A 19678-nucleotide genomic window follows, 5' to 3' on the forward strand; every position below is an offset into this window, starting at 1 on the left:
TTGAATTTTTCAAAACTTTTTTTGAGGTTATGTTTTAGAGATACACCTCCAATTTTTTTTTTTTTTTTAATCTTAAAATGTCTGCTTTAACATCTATTTTTTCCAAATTTTTCGTAAAGGTACTTCATGGCGAAAAATGATGAAAATCATGCATGCGGCGCGGTACCACGCTTTCACAGAACACTCTCGCTCCAGGCGCGTATATCGAATGTTCTAGTCTGGTTAGTATGCTGGATTCTTGAATTATTTTACGACAAAGTTAGTAAAAATTTAGATTTTATTTTTACTTGTACGTTTATTTTAAGCGCCTTTCGAAAAAGTTAAGTTTTAGTGAAATTATGATTTCTGTAACGATACCTACGTGATTCATCAGATCAGATGAAATAATTGAAAATCTATTTCGTGAAAAACGGTTAAAAAGAATGTTAACATTTTATGTATATAAAGTATTTAAATAAGGATCGTCAGTTCGTCAGATCTGCAGTTAGTCTATAAAAATAAGTGTCCAGAATTCACTATGAAAAGGATGCAGTACGGTTTTGAACTCCTTATCGGAGTGCTTTGTGAGTGTGAGTCCCCTCGCCTCTCACAAATCGGGGTGCTTTTTTAGTCTGAGTCCCCTCGCCTCTCAGAAAACCGGGTACTTTTTATAGGAGTTGAGATTATTATTTTTTTAATCTTCATCACTATCACTCTCAATTACTGGAATGTAATTGTTTTTCTTGAATACTTCGCTGAGTATTTCGGCTGGTTTGAAAATTTTTGATAAATACCTAGCATGAGATAAATAATACACCACTGCAGCAATATGGGAGCAACAACCAACAGACCGTTTGCCATTGGCACATTCACATGTGTAATGTGTCAAACCAGAAACACCAACACTGTTAGGTTTATATCTTAAGAAGCATCGATATGCTGTTCGAGAAATATGACGAGATGGAACTTTCAATTTGAGTACATTTGACTGATCTTTAACATACTCAATTTTTAGTTTACCATCTTTGTCAACTATTTCTGCCAAATATGATATGGCTTGACCGAGTTGGTATGAACCGGTGAATAAGATTTTCAAATCTCTTTCTGTCATTTCTACTAACTTTGTCGTAAAATAATTCAAGAATCCAGCATACTAACCAGACTAGAACATTCGATATACGCGCCTGGAGCGAGAGTGTGCTGTGAAAGCGTGGTACCGCGCCGCATGCATGATTTTCATCATTTTTCGCCATGAAGTACCTCTACGAAAAATTTGGAAAAAATAGATGTTAAAGCAGACATTTTAAGATTTAAAAAAAAAAAAAATTGGAGGTGTATCTCTAAAACATAACCTCAAAAAAAGTTTTGAAAAATTCAAAAATTGTTTTTACTCGTATTTTTGGTCAGAAATTTTTTTTAATTTATTCTTAAAATAGTCTTGTTGATGTTCATAACATATATTTTTTTCATCAAAATCGGTTCAGTCGTTTTCGAGAAAAATCACTTTTTTGATTTTGCTTTCCCTCTCCATAACTCCTACAAAAATGCAATTTTAAGGTTGATATTTACAGGATTTTTTAGACACATAGATGCCAATCTATGATGCCAATCTCGACTTGATACGGGCGGGGGCAACTTTTACATGCTTATCCCCCTAGGCCCTTTTATAAACGTCCAATAAATCCGGATAATTACGAACTGATTTTTAGCAAACTAGATGAATGCAAAGAATATTTGTCGAATTTAAAACTTGAAAATGGGCAATTGTTAATACATTCTAATCGTAAAACGGGATTTCTCGGTTTCATAATTAATATCGAAAGTTTAAAATTGTTATACCAAGATATATGCCAAACGGAACAAATTGTACCATATATACCTTTGTATCAAATCAGTCAAGATCATCTGGAAATATTCTTTGGCTGCATTCGAGCTTTTGGACGTCAAAATAATAATCCGACTGCTACCCAATTTAAAGCAGCATTTAAAAGATTATTGATTAGAGCAGAAATTAAAGGTGCCACAACGGGAAATTGTATAGCTCTGGATGATATACCTATATTAAATGCAACTTCTGCCTTTAAACCAGACGAAATAATAAATAGAACTTCCACAATTGCGCGTATGATAGACGATTATGAAATTAATAATGAAAACTATATAAATAATTTTGCTTTTGATCATGATCACCCATATGTTATAGCTTTATCACATACTACTTATTTAACTGAATATGCTACAGAAGTTATAACTTATATCGCTGGATTTATTGTTCGGCGTTTAAATAAAAGTATTATGTGTGACCTATGTACAAATGCCTTGATTAATAATACAAAAACAGGAAGATTAATAGAAATTACAGATCGTGGCAGTTTAATATATCCATCTTTAAGCGTAATAAAAATATGTCTTGAAACTGAAAAAATTATAAAATTTATTATGAAAGAAAAACCTAATGTTATACTTAACTCAAAGTATACTTTGCATAATGTAACTAAAAGTGTGCGTTTAAATTTACATAGACAAATTATATTTGAAGATTTGAAAGATCATTGTAACGATCAAAGTTTTTTAACATGTCACAAAACGCAATTAACAAAAAGCATTATTATTAAATATATTAATATTCGTTATTTTTATATTGCAAAGCAAACAAATACTGGTGTTAGTCAAAGGCATCTTTTCAATAAGTTAATATTATTTAAAGGACGGTAAATTATATATGTACATATTATTTCTTATATGTATTTGTTTCTTATATTATTATATATATTATTGTATGTTCTTGTTCTTATATTATATAATAAATGTCTCTGCATTATCAAAATACACAGATAATACAGCTAAATACTGATAGATAGCAGCACGAGTGGCCCATAAAAACATGGCCGACGATCGAATCCCCCTCCCCACCAGTGCTTCACCCCCGCAGCCTTATGTCCTCTCCTTTACCTCCGTGGGCGCGGGGGAGTGACGTCACGCGCGGGGAAGGAGGAACTGCAGCGCTCGGTGAGTGACGTCACGCGCGGGGAAGGGAGAACCGCGGCGCGACCGATGGACGAGGGGGTCCGCGCGGGAAAGGGGGATCCGCGGCGCGACCGATGGACGAGGGGGTCCGCGAGGAGAAGGGGGATCCGCGGAAAGAAGACGGTGGTGTGAGAAGGATAGAGACAAGGACTTATCCAGGCTAGTGAGCTCGCAATTGAGCAAACAAAAGAATCCAAAATATATCTGCGATCGGTAAGTTTAATTTATATTATTTGAATAATTATAGGTTATACACTTTGTTATATAAATCTTAATTAAAATTTTTCTTTTACAGATGCTTACATTATTTTAATTCGGACGCCAAGTTGCAGTCGCATACGGTCGACTGCGGAAAGATGAACGATTGCGCTATCCGATTGCCGAGCGATAAGGACAAGTGGTTATCGTTCAACAACTTTAATCGGAAGGAGCGGCTTCCATTTGTGGTCTACGCTGACTTGGAATGCGTTCTGGCCAAGACGGAGGAAGAACAGCGAAATTTGTGCCAGCATCACCAAGTATTTAGCATAGCTTACTATGTACATTGTTCGTTCGACGAATCTTTATCGGCGTATCATTCGCGTCGCAGTGCCGATTGTATAGCATGGTTCGCCGAAGACCTCAAAAATTTAGCGTTACGTGTAAAAAATATTTTAAAAACAAATGTCCCTATGATAGATTTGACGTCCGAAGAGTGGGAGAAATTCCATAGCGCCACTCAATGTCATATATGTGAAAAACCATTCGCGGAAGACGATACACGCGTACGCGATCATTGCCATTTGACCGGACGGTACAGAGGTCCCGCCCATTCAAATTGTAATTTAAATTATAAAGAATCTTTTTGTATTACGATAGTTTTTCACAATTTATCCGGTTACGATTCGCACTTTATTACAAAGCTGCCAGATCTTTTCCGCAAGCAACATGCAACGCGCAGTGGAGGGGGTAACGGAGATGTGAGCGTAAGCGTACGTGTGAGCTCGGCGCTTCGGCTAGCTTCGGATAGAAGAAGAGGACAGAATACAGATTTCTGTCTCCTTCTTACCAAGCAGGCAACGAAAGCGATGGGCGACGCGCGACGCTGCTCGCTCCTCAATATCTCGATACATGCTCGATATGTTTCTCTCTTACAGCTTTTCTTTATGTTATATATGTATACACACACACACACACACACACACGTTTTGCGATATATTTAATATTATTAATTTTTTTATATATCTAAAATAATAAAAAATAAAAATATAAGTGGCGACTTTCCACACCACCCATGAGGTATCACCAATGGCGCGTTAGGTTTTTCATGTGGACCTTCGCCTGAAGCCCTATTATACCACATTGCATTATTTTGTCATATTTTAAGTATGGTGTCTGTTATACAGACAAGATATTTTTTATAATCTAGTTTTTTCAAGTATGGTGTCTGTTAGACAGACAGACAGAGACACACACACACACACACACACTCACAAGATGTTTTTCATATTCTTGCTTTCTGCAAGTATGGTTCCTGTTATACAGACAAGTTATTTTTTATATTCTTGCTTCTTACAAGTATGGTGTCTGTTAGACAGACAGACAGATAGACACACACACACACGCGCACACGCACACACGCACATACACACACACACACACACAAGATGTTTTTTATATTCTTGCTTTCTGCAAGTATGGTGTCTGTTATACAGACAAGATATTTTTTATATTCTTACTTCTTACAAGTATGGTGTCTGTTAGACAGACAGCCAGACACACACACACACACACACACACACACACACACACACACACACACACACACACACAAGATGTTTTTTTATATTCTTGCTTTCTGCAGGTATGGTGTCTGTTAGACAGACAAGATGTTTTATACAAGCGTAATGTCTTTAATAAATTTATTATTAATGAGATGAGGGGTCAGCTATGTCAGTATATGCAGCATGTAATCTTAAAATACTTTTATTTTTCTTAGTAGCGGTAGCATATAATTTATCCGCTGACATAAGAGATAAATGCTTTTTATCAATTTTCATTTTTATAGCTGTTTCGCTCCTCGTTTTTAATGCCGATTTAAATACACAAATAGCATTTACAGTAGTTGACAAAAAACTGTTACGTTTTTTCGTTTTTAAATTATTCAAAAGAGAAAACATTCTTTCCGGATCGGCATTTGAATTTGGAAGAGATCTTATAGTACTTATAACCTTTTTTAAATTGGGATATTTAGCAAAATTGTTATGTTGATTTTGTAAAATTTTTTTCCACATGCTGTCGAAATTTAATTTGGAAAAGCTTTGTTTTTCTTCTATTGTAAAATCTAATGGTAAAGCAATCCATTCTTTTTTAAAACCATTTTCATCAAAACCGCCGATAGTTTTAGCTATAAAAGAAACATCATTGAATGATGTTTCTCTATTATTATCAAATAAACTTATGTATGGCCGAAAAACTTATAACTTTGATAAAAATATGTTATTTATAGGTAATCTTTTACGAATTTCTTCCGCAGCAGTCACATAAAATGTTAAACAGTTCTCTCGAACAATAATAACTATGTTTATGTGACCTTCCAGCGTTAATTCGTTTAGATATTCTTCACATTCTGTTCCCAAAATAATTTCATTCATAGTTTTTTGATTTTCTTTTAATGAGAATATAATGTTTGTAGAAAATGGTTTTAAATATTCTTCTTTTAAAAAATTTCGACAGATTTGGAAAAGAAAGTTTATAGATTTAGGATGTAGTAAATGAATCCTTGTTTCTAATGCTTGAAAAAAATGCATTAAATGCATTAAAGAAATTCAAAACGTATTTTAAAAACAGAAAATAAGCTTTCATCTCTACGTTGTTCATCATAGACAATAAATATTCTCCAGAATTTGTTTTTTCACTCACAAATTCAGTATCACCATTTCAGTAAGAAAGTATTTAATTGTATCCCAAGATTCAAGAAGCCTTTCGATACATAAATAGTGCGAAAGCCAGCGTGTATCACATAATTTCAATATTTTGCGATTTGTTTCTTGGAAACATTCGCAAAATTCAAGAAAAATAGCCGAACGTTTTGGACTACTATTGAGATAAGTAGCAATTTTTTTTAGAAATTCCTCGCAATATGCAGGCATTTTAGAACAAGCAGCATGCGCTGCTAATGCGGAGGAATGACATGGGCATGAAAATGTTAATAAATGTGGGCATATTTCTTCCAATTTTTTTTTAAACGATAAATGTTTTCCTGTCATAACAGATGCATTATCGCACGATAAAGCTACGATATTTAAAAATGGTATCTGTAATTTCCACATTTCACATTTAAATGCCTGAAACAACTTTTCTGCACTTGAATCTTTGGCATCAATATCGATTAATTTAACTAATTGTGAGCGAATATCTAATGTCTCTGGATCAACGTATCGAACAAGAAAAGTCATCCATTTATTATTTGTTATATCAGATGTTTCGTCAATAAAAATTGAAAATTTTGTATTCTGAATTTTATTGACGACACGATCTGTTTCGACCGGGCACAAAACATTTGTAATAATGTTTTTACATTTTGTTCGGCTCATGCTCATGCTTTTTAACACATTAGGATCTTCTCCTATAAGTTGAAAAAAAATGAGGATTTCTTTTGCAGTTTGATGCGAAATATTTTTATCAGCAATTAATGCAGCATACCGAATTTCTGCTATTTTCTTTCGCTCTTCAAACGACAAAAGTGAATTATCTACTACGTTTACATTTTCGTTCGTATTCTTTGTTTCTGTTTTAATTTTACATATTTCTATATGTGCTTTGGATTCTGCGTGACGATAAATTTTCGACAAATCAGCAACCATGGATTTATCACAAAATGAACAAAAAAATAAATTTACGTCATGTGACACTTTGCGTAGCCATGGCTTAAATAATTCAATATCTAGCCATTGTTCTTTAAATTTACATTTTTCTGATGTTTCTTTTCTGAATTTTCATTATCAGTATTTAAAGATGAAATATTTTCTTTAATATTATTTTTATGACTCGCAGAATCCGCATGTCTCAAAACATGTGTATTGCACGAAATATTTTTATTACATATTATACAATGATACAGGCTCTCATCAAAAGATACTTTGCGTATCCAACAATTAATTCGATCATCATTGAGCCAAGCCTCTGAAAAGCTTCGCTTAGATTTTTTTTTTAACACATCGCACATTTTTATGAAATAAAAAATAGACAGAAACAAAGAATTAAAGAAGAGTGAATAAAAGAAGATAAAGACTACAAAGGATAAAGATATGTAGGAATTTTAAATAATCAGAACGCACTCACAATCGGGATTGTGATAGTTTCTTGAACATCAAGATTCATAAGGCACGTATAAAAAAATACGTTTACTCGAGCGTACAAGACGACAAGATTATCTGATGAAAACGCCGCGAAACAAATGAACGGCATAAAACAAATGAAACGGCATGAAACAAATGAACAAAGTGTGCCTCATTCTCAGTACACGAAAAGACGGCAAGACGAACTTGCGCTGAGCGTTAACATGTCTTGTAAGTAAATCATTATTTGTAACAAAATACTAAAAAATTTTCATCTTTTTAATTTTTCTAAATTTTAGAGGAAATTAATTCAGAAATGGGCGCGCTCGCTCTACAAGAGCCCAACATGCAACAGCTCATGCAACAATTGTTGCATCAGCAACAATTGATGCATCAGCAGCTGGTGTTATATTTTCAACAGCAGCAACAACAGCAGCAGCAGCAGCAGCCGCCGCAGCCGCCGCAACCGCCGCAGCAGCACCAGGAACAACAGGCGCAGCAGCAAAATAGTATATTATTTATTTATATATTTAAATTATATTTTATCAAATTATATACAGGGTGTCCTAGACCACCCGTATACCCCTTTTCTTTCAAAAACTAAGCATTTTAGAGAAAAACGTTTTGAACAAAAATTGTATGGTTTTGAGGGGAACATAAGGTGGTGTCATTGGTTTGACCTTGGATGGCATCGTTAAGGTGAGGTCAAGGACACCTTTAATTTCTTAAATGGAACCACCTATTTTTTATTCCATATTCTTATAGCTTATGTCGAGAGCTTTCCAAAACACTATAATAAAGTAATTTTTCGTCAAGTACTTTTCGAGTTATAAGGCCTGAAATAATTTCTTAATTTTACATAAACCATAAAATATCTAGTAAAATATTCATTTTTCGATTATCTTACCTTAATACTTTTATGTACAAAATAATAAGAGGAATCAATTGGTGTAAAGAAAACACAAAATTGTTTCGAAAAAAAAAATGTAATTTGCAATTAACAATTACAATTTATTTTTTTGTTCATTTTGTGATAAATCCATGGTTGCTGATTTGTCGAAAATTTATCGTCACGCAGAATCCAAAGCACATATAGAAATATGTAAAATTAAAACAGAAACAAAGAATACGAACGAAAATGTAAACGTAGTAGATAATTCACTTTTGTCGTTTGAAGAGCGAAAGAAAATAGCAGAAATTCGGTATGCTGCATTAATTGCTGATAAAAATATTTCGCATCAAACTGCAAAAGAAATCCTCATTTTTTTTCAACTTATAGGAGAAGATCCTAATGTGTTAAAAAGCATGAGCATGAGCCGAACAAAATGTAAAAACATTATTACAAATGTTTTGTGCCCAGTCGAAACAGATCGTGTCGTCAATAAAATTCAGAATACAAAATTTTCAATTTTTATTGACGAAACATCTGATAAAACAAATAATAAATGGATGACTTTTCTTGTTCGATACGTTGATCCAAAGACATTAGATATTCGCTCACAATTAGTTAAATTAATCGATATTGATGCCAAAGATTCAAGTGCAGAAAAGTTGTTTCAGGCATTTAAATGTGAAATGTGGAAATTACAGATACCATTTTTAAATGTCGTAGCTTTATCGTGCGATAATGCATCTGTTATGACAGGAAAACATTTATCGTTTAAAAAAAAATTGGAAGAAATATGCCCACATTTATTAACATTTTCATGCCCATGTCATTCCTCCGCATTAGCAGCGCATGCTGCTTGTTCTAAAATGCCTGCATATTGCGAGGAATTTCTAAAAAAAATTGCTACTTATCTCAATAGTAGTCCAAAACGTTCGGCTATTTTTCTTGAATTTTGCGAATGTTTCCAAGAAACAAATCGCAAAATATTGAAATTATGTGATACACGCTGGCTTTCGCACTATTTATGTATCGAAAGGCTTCTTGAATCTTGGGATACAATTAAATATTTTCTTACTGAAATGGTGATACTGAATTTGTGAGTGAAAAAACAAATTCTGGAGAATATTTATTGTCTATGATGAACAACGTAGAGATGAAAGCTTATTTTCTGTTTTTAAAATACGTTTTGAATTTCTTTAATGCATTTAATGCATTTTTTTCAAGCATTAGAAACAAGGATTCATTTACTACATCCTAAATCTATAAACTTTCTTTTCCAAATCTGTCGAAATTTTTTAAAAGAAGAATATTTAAAACCATTTTCTACAAACATTATATTCTCATTAAAAGAAAATCAAAAAACTATGAATGAAATTATTTTGGGAACAGAATGTGAAGAATATCTAAACGAATTAACGCTGGAAGGTCACATAAACATAGTTATTATTGTTCGAGAGAACTGTTTAACATTTTATGTGACTGCTGCGGAAGAAATTCGTAAAAGATTACCTATAAATAACATATTTTTATCAAAGTTATAAGTTTTTCGGCCATACATAAGTTTATTTGATAATAATAGAGAAACATCATTCAATGATGTTTCTTTTATAGCTAAAACTATCGGCGGTTTTGATGAAAATGGTTTTAAAAAAGAATGGATTGCTTTACCATTAAATTTTACAATAGAAGAAAAACAAAGCTTTTCCAAATTAAATTTCGACAGCATGTGGAAAAAAATTTTACAAAATCAACATAACAATTTTGCTAAATATCCCAATTTAAAAAAGGTTATAAGTACTATAAGATCTCTTCCAAATTCAAATGCCGATCCGGAAAGAATGTTTTCTCTTTTGAATAATTTAAAAACGAAAAAACGTAACAGTTTTTTGTCAACTACTGTAAATGCTATTTGTGTATTTAAATCGGCATTAAAAACGAGGGGCGAAACAGCTATAAAAATGAAAATTGATAAAAAGCATTTATCTCTTATGTCAGCGGATAAATTATATGCTACCGCTACTAAGAAAAATAAAAGTATTTTAAGATTACATGCTGCATATACTGACATAGCTGACCCCTCATCTCATTAATAATAAATTTATTAAAGACATTACGCTTGTATAAAACATCTTGTCTGTCTAACAGACACCATACCTGCAGAAAGAAAGAATATAAAAAAACATCTTGTGTGTGTGTGTGTGTGTGTGTGTGTGTGTGTGTGTGTGTGTGTGTCTGGCTGTCTGTCTAACAGACACCATACTTGTAAGAAGTAAGAATATAAAAAATATCTTGTCTGTATAATAGACACCATACTTGCAGAAAGCAAGAATATGAAAAATAACTTGTCTGTATAACAGACACCATACTTGCAGAAAGCAAGAATATGAAAAACATCTTGTGAGTGTGTGTGTGTGTGTGTCCACATGAAAAACCTAACGCGCCATTGGTGATACCTCATGGGTGGTGTGGAAAGTCGCCACTTATATTTTTATTTTTTTATTATTTTAGATATATAAAAAAATTAATAATATTAAATATATCGCAAAACGTGTGTGTGTGTGTGTGTATACATATATAACATAAAGAAAAGCTGTAAGAGAGAAACATATCGAGCATGTATCGAGATATTGAGGAGCGAGCAGCGTCGCGCGTCGCCCATCGCTTTCGTTGCCTGCTTGGTAAGAAGAAGACAGAAATCTGTATTCTGTCCTCTTCTTCTATCCGAAGCTAGCCGAAGCGCCGAGCTCACACGTACGCTTACGCTCACATCTCCGTTACCCCCTCCACTGCGCGTTGCATGTTGCTTGCGGAGAAGATCTGGCAGCTTTGTAATAAAGTGCGAATCGTAACCGGATAAATTGTGAAAAACTATCGTAATACAAAAAGATTCTTTATAATTTAAATTACAATTTGAATGGGCGGGACCTCTGTACCGTCCGGTCAAATGGCAATGATCGCGTACGCGTGTATCGTCTTCCGCGAATGGTTTTTCACATATATGACATTGAGTGGCGCTATGGAATTTCTCCCACTCTTCGGACGTCAAATCTATCATAGGGACATTTGTTTTTAAAATATTTTTTACACGTAACGCTAAATTTTTGAGGTCTTCGGCGAACCATGCTATACAATCGGCACTGCGACGCGAATGATACGCCGATAAAGATTCGTCGAACGAACAATGTTCATAGTAAGCTATGCTAAATACTTGGTGATGCTGGCACAAATTTCGCTGTTCTTCCTCCGTCTTGGCCAGAACGCATTCGAAGTCAGCGTAGACCACAAATGGAAGCCGCTCCTTCCGATTAAAGTTGTTGAACGATAACCACTTGTCCTTATCGCTCGGCAATCGGATAGCGCAATCGTTCATCTTTCCGCAGTCGACCGTATGCGACTGCAACTTGGCGTCCGAATTAAAATAATGTAAGCATCTGTAAAAGAAAAATTTTAATTAAGATTTATATAACAAAGTGTATAACCTATAATTATTCAAATAATATAAATTAAACTTACCGATCGCAGATATATTTTGGATTCTTTTGTTTGCTCAATTGCGAGCTCACTAGCCTGGATAAGTTCTTGATCCACGCGAAATGTCCTACGTTGTTGCCGTCTTCAATGTACAGGAAGTTGACATGCTTGTCCCGCTTCTGCTGCGAAAGACGTATCGGGACAATGCTGTTCTTGTCTTCGATGCTGTACACATTTATAGAAATGTCATTAACAAGTTCAAAATTTTTCATTTGGTTCACAGTCACTGGAAACTCAATGTCCCGGAGATTCAGCACTGTCGAGTAATGCGGGTACGATGATTCCTGTTCCGCCTTTCTTTCAGCGGGGTATAGTGCGGCGACTACTGCCCACGCGAAACATGCATTGTCCTTTGATTGCACGTTAATCACCGCTCTTTTCGTCATAATCTCCCGCGGCAATTTAATGTGGCATCCCGCGCGCATAGGATTATACTTATTTATATTTACAGTTAAATTTCGTATTCGCGACAAAGCCCACCCGCTATCGCATTCTTGAAATTCTTCCAACGACGCTAAGGTGGGCTCGATAACGCGCCGTTCGTACCACTCGCGTAAATCAGACGTGCGAAAGAGTTCATAGTTTCTCGTATTGATACTTTTGTTGGCACGTTTATCTCCAGCCACAAATTCACCGTTAAATATAGTGTTCACTTTCACATTATAATGTTTCTTCATAATGTTCTTCACATGTTTTATCACAATGTCTTTGGCGTCCTCGAGAAATTGTCGAGGTTCGATGTGATTATAGTTTATCACCGCACCAGTCGATACGCGACTCTCGAACGCCGTATCAATTTCACGCCACGAGTCCATTTTGACGCGCGCTACATCCGGCACCCGCGTGTATGAAACGTCTACGTACCGTATTTTTCAAACCCTCGAGGCGCGCGATCCGAGCAATCAGCGATTGTCGATTTCCGATCGATAATCGTGGTCGCTTGATGCGACTTTGCTCTTCCAGCGACTCGATATACGTATCGCATCGTTGCTCCCACACAATGTAATCTTCCAGCGAATCAATCAATGTAGATTGCTCTCGCAAAATTAGCTCATCCATATTGTAACACACTTGCGAAATTTAGCGTTTCCAATGATAGTTCTGGATGTACTTTAGCTACTGGCGGGGTGTGCGTCTTTATCATGATTTATATTCTCCTGCATTGTTTTATCATCGAACATTCTAGAATGATTTCATCTTAAAAAATTCCCCGGAATAGCGTGTGCAATTTGACCTTGATAATTTCGCGTTTTGTCACGTACATTTGAAAATTTAACGTGATTGTATCAGGAGCAGCCGTACATCGGCGCTTGCTTTTAGCGCATTGAGCTAAATCTTTGTCTAGGGGTGATGTGCGTTTTAACCTTGACGGTTATTTTTTTCACGTTTTTTGTCACGTACATTTGAAAAATCTAACGTGATTGCATCAGGAGCAGCCGTACATCGGCGCTCGATTTTAGCGCATTCAGCTAAATCTTTGTTCTGATGCGCAATTTAACCTTGATAATTTCGCGTTTTGTCACGTACATTTGATCGCATCAGGAGCAGCCGTACATCGGCGCTTGAAAATTTTTGTTATATTCAGCTAAATCTTTGTTCTGGGGATGATGTCATCGCAGCCGTACATCGGCGCGACAAAATTTTAGAGGAAATTAAAATGATGCGTCGGCAATAATCCCCTCTACATCGCAATTTGAGATACTATTTGAATTGATATTAATTCTATTACGATCAGTATTATATCAATCGCGCGTGTAAAAGGTGTAAAGTTCACTGCTGAAGAAATCGATATGAATTTTTACGTTCCGATTCGAAACGGTGAAACTCCACCGTGTAAGAAGCAAAAATATGACACGTAAGTTTCGATCGTTTAAAAATTTTATTTATATATTATATAAAATTTTCTTAAATATTGGTCTAATTTATATATATTTTTATAGCATTCAGCTTCGTCGTGCGGCTCGCATACTTGGAAGAAGATACGCTCTAACCCCGACGTCGTATAAATATTTGGACATTGGAATAAGCGTTGGAGCTGTATCGTACGTGGAGCTGATTCTCGGTGATAATTGAGGCAATCAAATAGTGTTGCCCTTTTCAACGTGGAATTTGTTGATGCAGAAGCAAGCAGACGTTGAACAATTTCTACAATCGACTGCTCTCCCATTAAGGATTGGAGATTTATCGATCGAAATGTATCAATCGAAAATTGTAAAATTCACATTATGTGACAATTCTTTGTATATGAAACCACAAACATTATTACATTTATTTAATTTTGAAAATTGTATCGATCATATGCACAATTGGTTATGCGAGAATACGTATCTCGTGAATGAAAAATTTAAACAATTTAAAACTGTATTACAACGTAACAGTATTACTACTGTATGCGATGCTGTAAAAACGATACATGAGAGTGATGTCTTTAACAGCGAATCATTAATTGATTGTGAATTATTAACATGTGCTGTAAATGATATTCTTTACGATGCGTGCAATAAATAATTATTTTTATTCCATCTGTGATTTTAATTCTTTCCTTCCATACGAATAAGAATAGTTGACAACTTTTCTCAACACGCTCCGCTAAAGATGTAGAGAAATGCTGAGGTAGATGAGACGTGATGCTCTAGTTGGAATGAGACAAAAGATATTAAAAGATATATAATAAAGAGGAGCCTGCGACATTAGAATATTATTTCTTTCGTTGTTCTGTGTTTCGTTGGTCTTGTGTTTCGCTGGTCACGTATAATGGCTGAAGAAGACGTTATTATCATCGATGATGATACGGATGATGATGATTATTGGATGGATCCAGTTGTGGCGGAAAGAATTGAGATGGAGGGAGAGAAGAGAAAGAAATGGAAGAAATTGTATGCGAAGGAAGAATCATCTGATAAGGAACCTGATTTCGATTTTCGGACTAGTGATGATGAAGAATTACTTCAATATGAGCGGGAACAAATTTCAAAGAAGAATCTTGAAACTTCAATCGTTCAGTTTATAAGACATCGAGAGCTCGGCTTGAAAAAACCCCGCACAAATTCGTTGAAGAGATTTCTCAAATCTCGAAAATTTTGTGCGAACTCACTTAGAAAATGTGATGCAAGTTCGTGTATCTACGAGGAAGATCCTAATCACACTACATTACGATGTTTTGGAAATAGACTATATGAAAATCTTGAATTACGAAAAGAATGGACAAATTCGAATATGAGCACGAGAATATGCTACGGCAAGACTTGGAAACGTTGAAGGTAAAAATATTTTTACCGATGTGTAATAAATTTAAAACATTCACAGTTATGTTTAATTTCAGAGTTTACGAGAGTATATGAATGGTCGATGAGAGGATAAACAGATATGTGAATCCAAACCTGCGTAAAATTATAAATTGAGCGTATTGCTCAATATAAAGATGAGCCATGGATAATATTGTATCTTTTAATTTGTAATATATCAAAAAGTATCTTAAAATAAATTATTAAATAATTTAAAAATAATGAAATGTATTTCTGTTTTAGGAGCGGCATCCCTCAGTCCGGCGCATCGCCCCCTCCCCCTATATTAAATTTTAATTATTTTTATATTTTTATTATTATTACTTTTATATTTTATATTATTATTATTATATTACTATTATTATTCTTAATTTTAAGTACATACACACACACACAAATTGTATAGTACACACACATTTAAATAAATTTTATATTTGTAATTTATAAAAAATTGCAATTATTTACGCGCCTTTCCCTTGCGCTCCCATCTCTTGCGTCTCTCTCTCTTGCGCTAGTTGTAAGTCTCGCGTTAATCATAAGTCTCTCTTTCGTATGCGTTCTCTCTTACTCGCGTTGTTCTTGCAATATCGTTCTCTCTCGCACGCGTTGTCTTGCGCTATTATCGTTCTAAGTCTCGCGATATTATAGTTCTCTCTCTCGCACGCGTTAATCATAAGTCTCTCTTTCGTATGCGTTCTCTTCGCGCTATCGTTCTCTCTCGCACGCGTTGTTCTCGCGATGTTATCGTTCTCTCTCTTTCGTACACGTTGTTCTCGCGATATTATTGTTCTCTCTCTTTCATATGCTCGTCACTATCACTCACTCACTTAACTTTGCGTCGTCCTTCTCCCACCTATGCGCCATCTTACAATGCGTCGTCCTTGTCCCATGTTGACGTCATCCTTGTTGTACGTTGACGCCATCCTTGTCGCACGTTGATGCCATCCTTGTCGCACGTTGATGCCATCCTTGTCGCACTGTCCTCTTCACACACTTAGCGCTATCCTTTTCCCACACATAGCGCTATCCTTCTCACACCACCGTCTTCTTTCCGCGAATCCCCCTTCTCCTCGCGGACCCCCTCGTCCATCGGTCGCGCCGCGGATCCCCCTTTCCCGCGCGGACCCCCTCGTCCATCGGTCGCGCCGCGGTTCTCCCTTCCCCGCGCGTGACGTCACTCACCGAGCGCTGCAGTTCCTCCTTCCCCGCGCGTGACGTCACTCCCCCCGCGCCGCGGTTCCCCTCGCGCCTCACCCCCCCTGAGAGGACCTGGGTTAGAAACCTCCTTGTATACTTACTATAAATTGTTAAAGTATATGGAAAGTGTTTCATACACGTTTTGTGAAGCGTTTAAGCGTTGAAGAAATGTAGATGAAGAATTTCTAAGTATTAATTATTGAAGTGAGCGGGAAACGTATTGGAGTGCTTTGTTTACATTTTATGGAGCGTTTAGGAAGTGTAAATGAAGAGTTTCTAAATGTCAATCATTGAAGTGTGTGGGAAACATATTGGAGTGCTTCGTTCACATTTTATGTAGCGTTTGGGAAACGTAAAGGAAAACATGAAATATTAAAGCGTAAAGTGTATCGGAATGCTTTGTACACACTTTATGGAGTGTTCGAGAAATATGCATGAAGATTTAAAATCGCGAAGAGTTAATGGGAAGTCAATGAAGCTTCTAAGAAGCGTTTATTCTGTTCGTTTACGTTTCTTTGACACTTCGAGAAACGTTTGATTTTCACCAGGGATAAAATCATCACCTCAGCGGATTACGTGCGAGTTTGCCGGAAACGAGAAAGTTCAAATGAAGGGTTTCGACTTTAAACTGCCTTCGCTTGCACTAAGATTTGACCGCTACAAAAGTTCACCATGACCTTATATGATTATGTTGCTAGGCGATCCCCTCCCAAATTTTGCCAAAAGCGAGTGAATAAAAGCCATCCACCGCTAGCGCGCGGCGGACAGTCGTTAATAAAAAAATTCAAGCCATTAATAGTGCGAATTAGGGCCAGTCACTATTTTACGTATCTATCGTTAAAGAAATTTATTAATATTTAACGTCTAAAGGAATTAGGGGGAAGGCGACGGAAAAAACCCGACATTTATGTAGGATTACAAAATAAGCGGATATATTTAGAGTTCAAAATTGTACAAAATTAGACTTATTCTCAAAGTGAAAATAAACCATTTGATAAAAAAAAAAACAGAGGAAGTACTTGACGGTCCCAAAGCTTTATTGAGTCCCGGCGATACCCCACATCCAGTGCCGCTTCGGGCACAACAAAATTGGTGGGATGCGCCGAGATTGAATCGCCGTCGAAAAAGCCCTCCTGGATCTCTAACGCCTGCAACAAAAAGAAAATATAAAATCATTAATGTGAAAACAACTATCGTATTAGAGCAGATGGATTCAAGCAAGCCACTCAGCACACAATACATAAAGACAACAAGCGATAAGGGATCACGGTCAAGCAGCTGAAAGCCGAGAAGAAGCACGAGCGCCCAAGGACCAACGTTCATCCACGACCTTCGCATAGGCAACGCATCGCCGACGGACAGCGTGTCACCGACGGATAACGACCCGACGTATCTACTAGCAGCGTCAGCAATCGAGCGAACCGATAAACGATCATGCGATTCACCGTACTACTGTAAGTCGAAATTTAATTTAAATGTCGGAACCGTTAAACCGAGTTCGATTTAATAGCCCGTGATTCTTGAGTGTGCCAGCGCGACTGACAAATAGACTTGTAACACCGCTACAAGTTGCGGAAGAAGCTACTCGCGATATACGAAATAGTGCGAAGAAATTTAGAGGATCAATATTCGAGTTTCGAATCTTTCGAAGCGAACAAGACATTCACGATAATCTAGAACAGAACCGACAAAACGTTAGTCGAGTTACTGTTAGGAGAAATTATTGAGCTATATCCGTCGATATCAGTCTCTTCGAGCCAAATCCCGAAACAAATATGGATAATGAAGCCGTCGATAGAGAAATCGAACGCTTGCGAGCGCAACAGGCCGGACAAAATATAGCCGCGAATTATGAAGACGGCAGGTCATCCGGTATATATATAGAAGGCACTAGTAATATATTATTAGCCGAACTCGTACATAATTTTCGAGAAGTGCAGGACGAAATGGGAAATTTACGCGAACAAGTGCTAAATGTGCGTATCAATCAAGAAAATCTTAACGAAACAAATTCAAACGAGAAATATGAGAATGAAGAAAATTCCTGCTTTGAATGTGCTAAATATTTTCATTCGACATGCCCCTCCATACCAGAATCCGAGATTCCTTTATGTCATCTTTGTGCAAAGAAAACGGCTATTGAGAGCTCTCGCAAACACGGATTAGAGGAACAAGCCGAGAAAATGATTCAAACTTCGCAGAAGTTTCCATCTGTCTCTGTTGGTGATAATATTTTAGTAAATATTCCAGACGTGAATCGCGGACGACTAGCTCCCCGCAATGTACTTGCCGTTGTTACGTCCAGACCCTTGAAAGGTCGGGCCATTTGGAAGGACGCAACCTACTTACCCGGTGACACACTTTGCGGGCGTGTGTACAGATTGGGTCGAGCGCACTGTCAGGGGCCTGGCACAGCTCAGTGACTAGAATGGTCCCTTTAACTATGTGAGTGTCCTAGGTCGTTACGCTCGTCGGTCCCTTTTCGGTAAGAGAATCGAATCTCTTTTACTCGGGACGGGACCCTGTGCGATTTCGGGATTAAGGGAATGAGAACGGGTAGCAAAATTAAATGAAGATTTTATCGTAAATTACCATTTATTCATTAATCAATTGTTTGAGCGATATGAAACATATTTACAGGGTTATATAAAAATCTTTTAAAAAATACAAAATATAATTGAAAATTTTTGTGTGTTGTATTGTATATGTGAGGGAATTTCGCGGGTGTTACATAGGTTCGGGGGACGTCAACCAGGATAAATAGTGGGAAATCTAACCTTAAGTAATTAATCCTGGCTGGATTATTACAAATTTGTTTCTTTTTAATTTAAAATTTCCTATCTAAACATGTGTATTATAGGTGAAAAGGGGGGAAGACAAAGGGTCAAGGATTTTCAAATTGGATAGTGGACGGAGGGAATTTTTTCCACAGAGCTTGGATTGGAACTCCTAGTGGAAATCGGGAGCCGGGGAGGTACCAGGGGATGATTGAGTTGGAAGGGGCGGTGGTTAGGTGATGCAATAACTCTTCGTGGTGCACTAGACCAGGGCCCACACAGAAGGCTCCTTCTGGTAAGGGGAAATCGAGGAAGGGGAATTGAGATAGGAAATAATTCAATGGATCGGGATCGGTGGGTTCAGGGGTTTCGCGGAGGTGAAGGGGGTCAGCGGGATTAGAGAAGGACTCGGAATTACACGAATTTTCATCTAAAACGGGGAGATCTCTCGCGAAATCTTCGAGAGCCTCGCCAATTTCGGAAGAATTCGAATCATGGACTGAAGGGGAGGGAGGATCGGAGTCGAGGGTGATAACTGGTATGGGAGGGATACGCTCCCGGACAGGAGGTGAGGGGGAACGAGGGGGTTCGGGAGAGGAGACTGGAGAATAGCTAGAAGGTGGAGGGGTGTCGTGTAAGTCAAGATTTCGTAAACTATTATTACTATTATTACTA

At 36.7% G+C, this 19678-nt stretch overlaps 1 pseudogene; it reads left to right on the forward strand.

Moving 5' to 3' along the window:
* Positions 1–14527: 14527 nt before the first annotated feature.
* Positions 14528–15133, forward strand: LOC145969090 (uncharacterized; annotated as a pseudogene).
* Positions 15134–19678: the final 4545 nt, after the last annotated feature.

The sequence above is a fragment of the Camponotus vicinus genome, unplaced genomic scaffold, assembly GCF_025532165.1.
Source record: "Camponotus vicinus isolate PSW18456_S1 unplaced genomic scaffold, iyCamVici1.0 SCAF_3, whole genome shotgun sequence".
NCBI lineage: Eukaryota > Metazoa > Arthropoda > Insecta > Hymenoptera > Formicidae > Camponotus > Camponotus vicinus.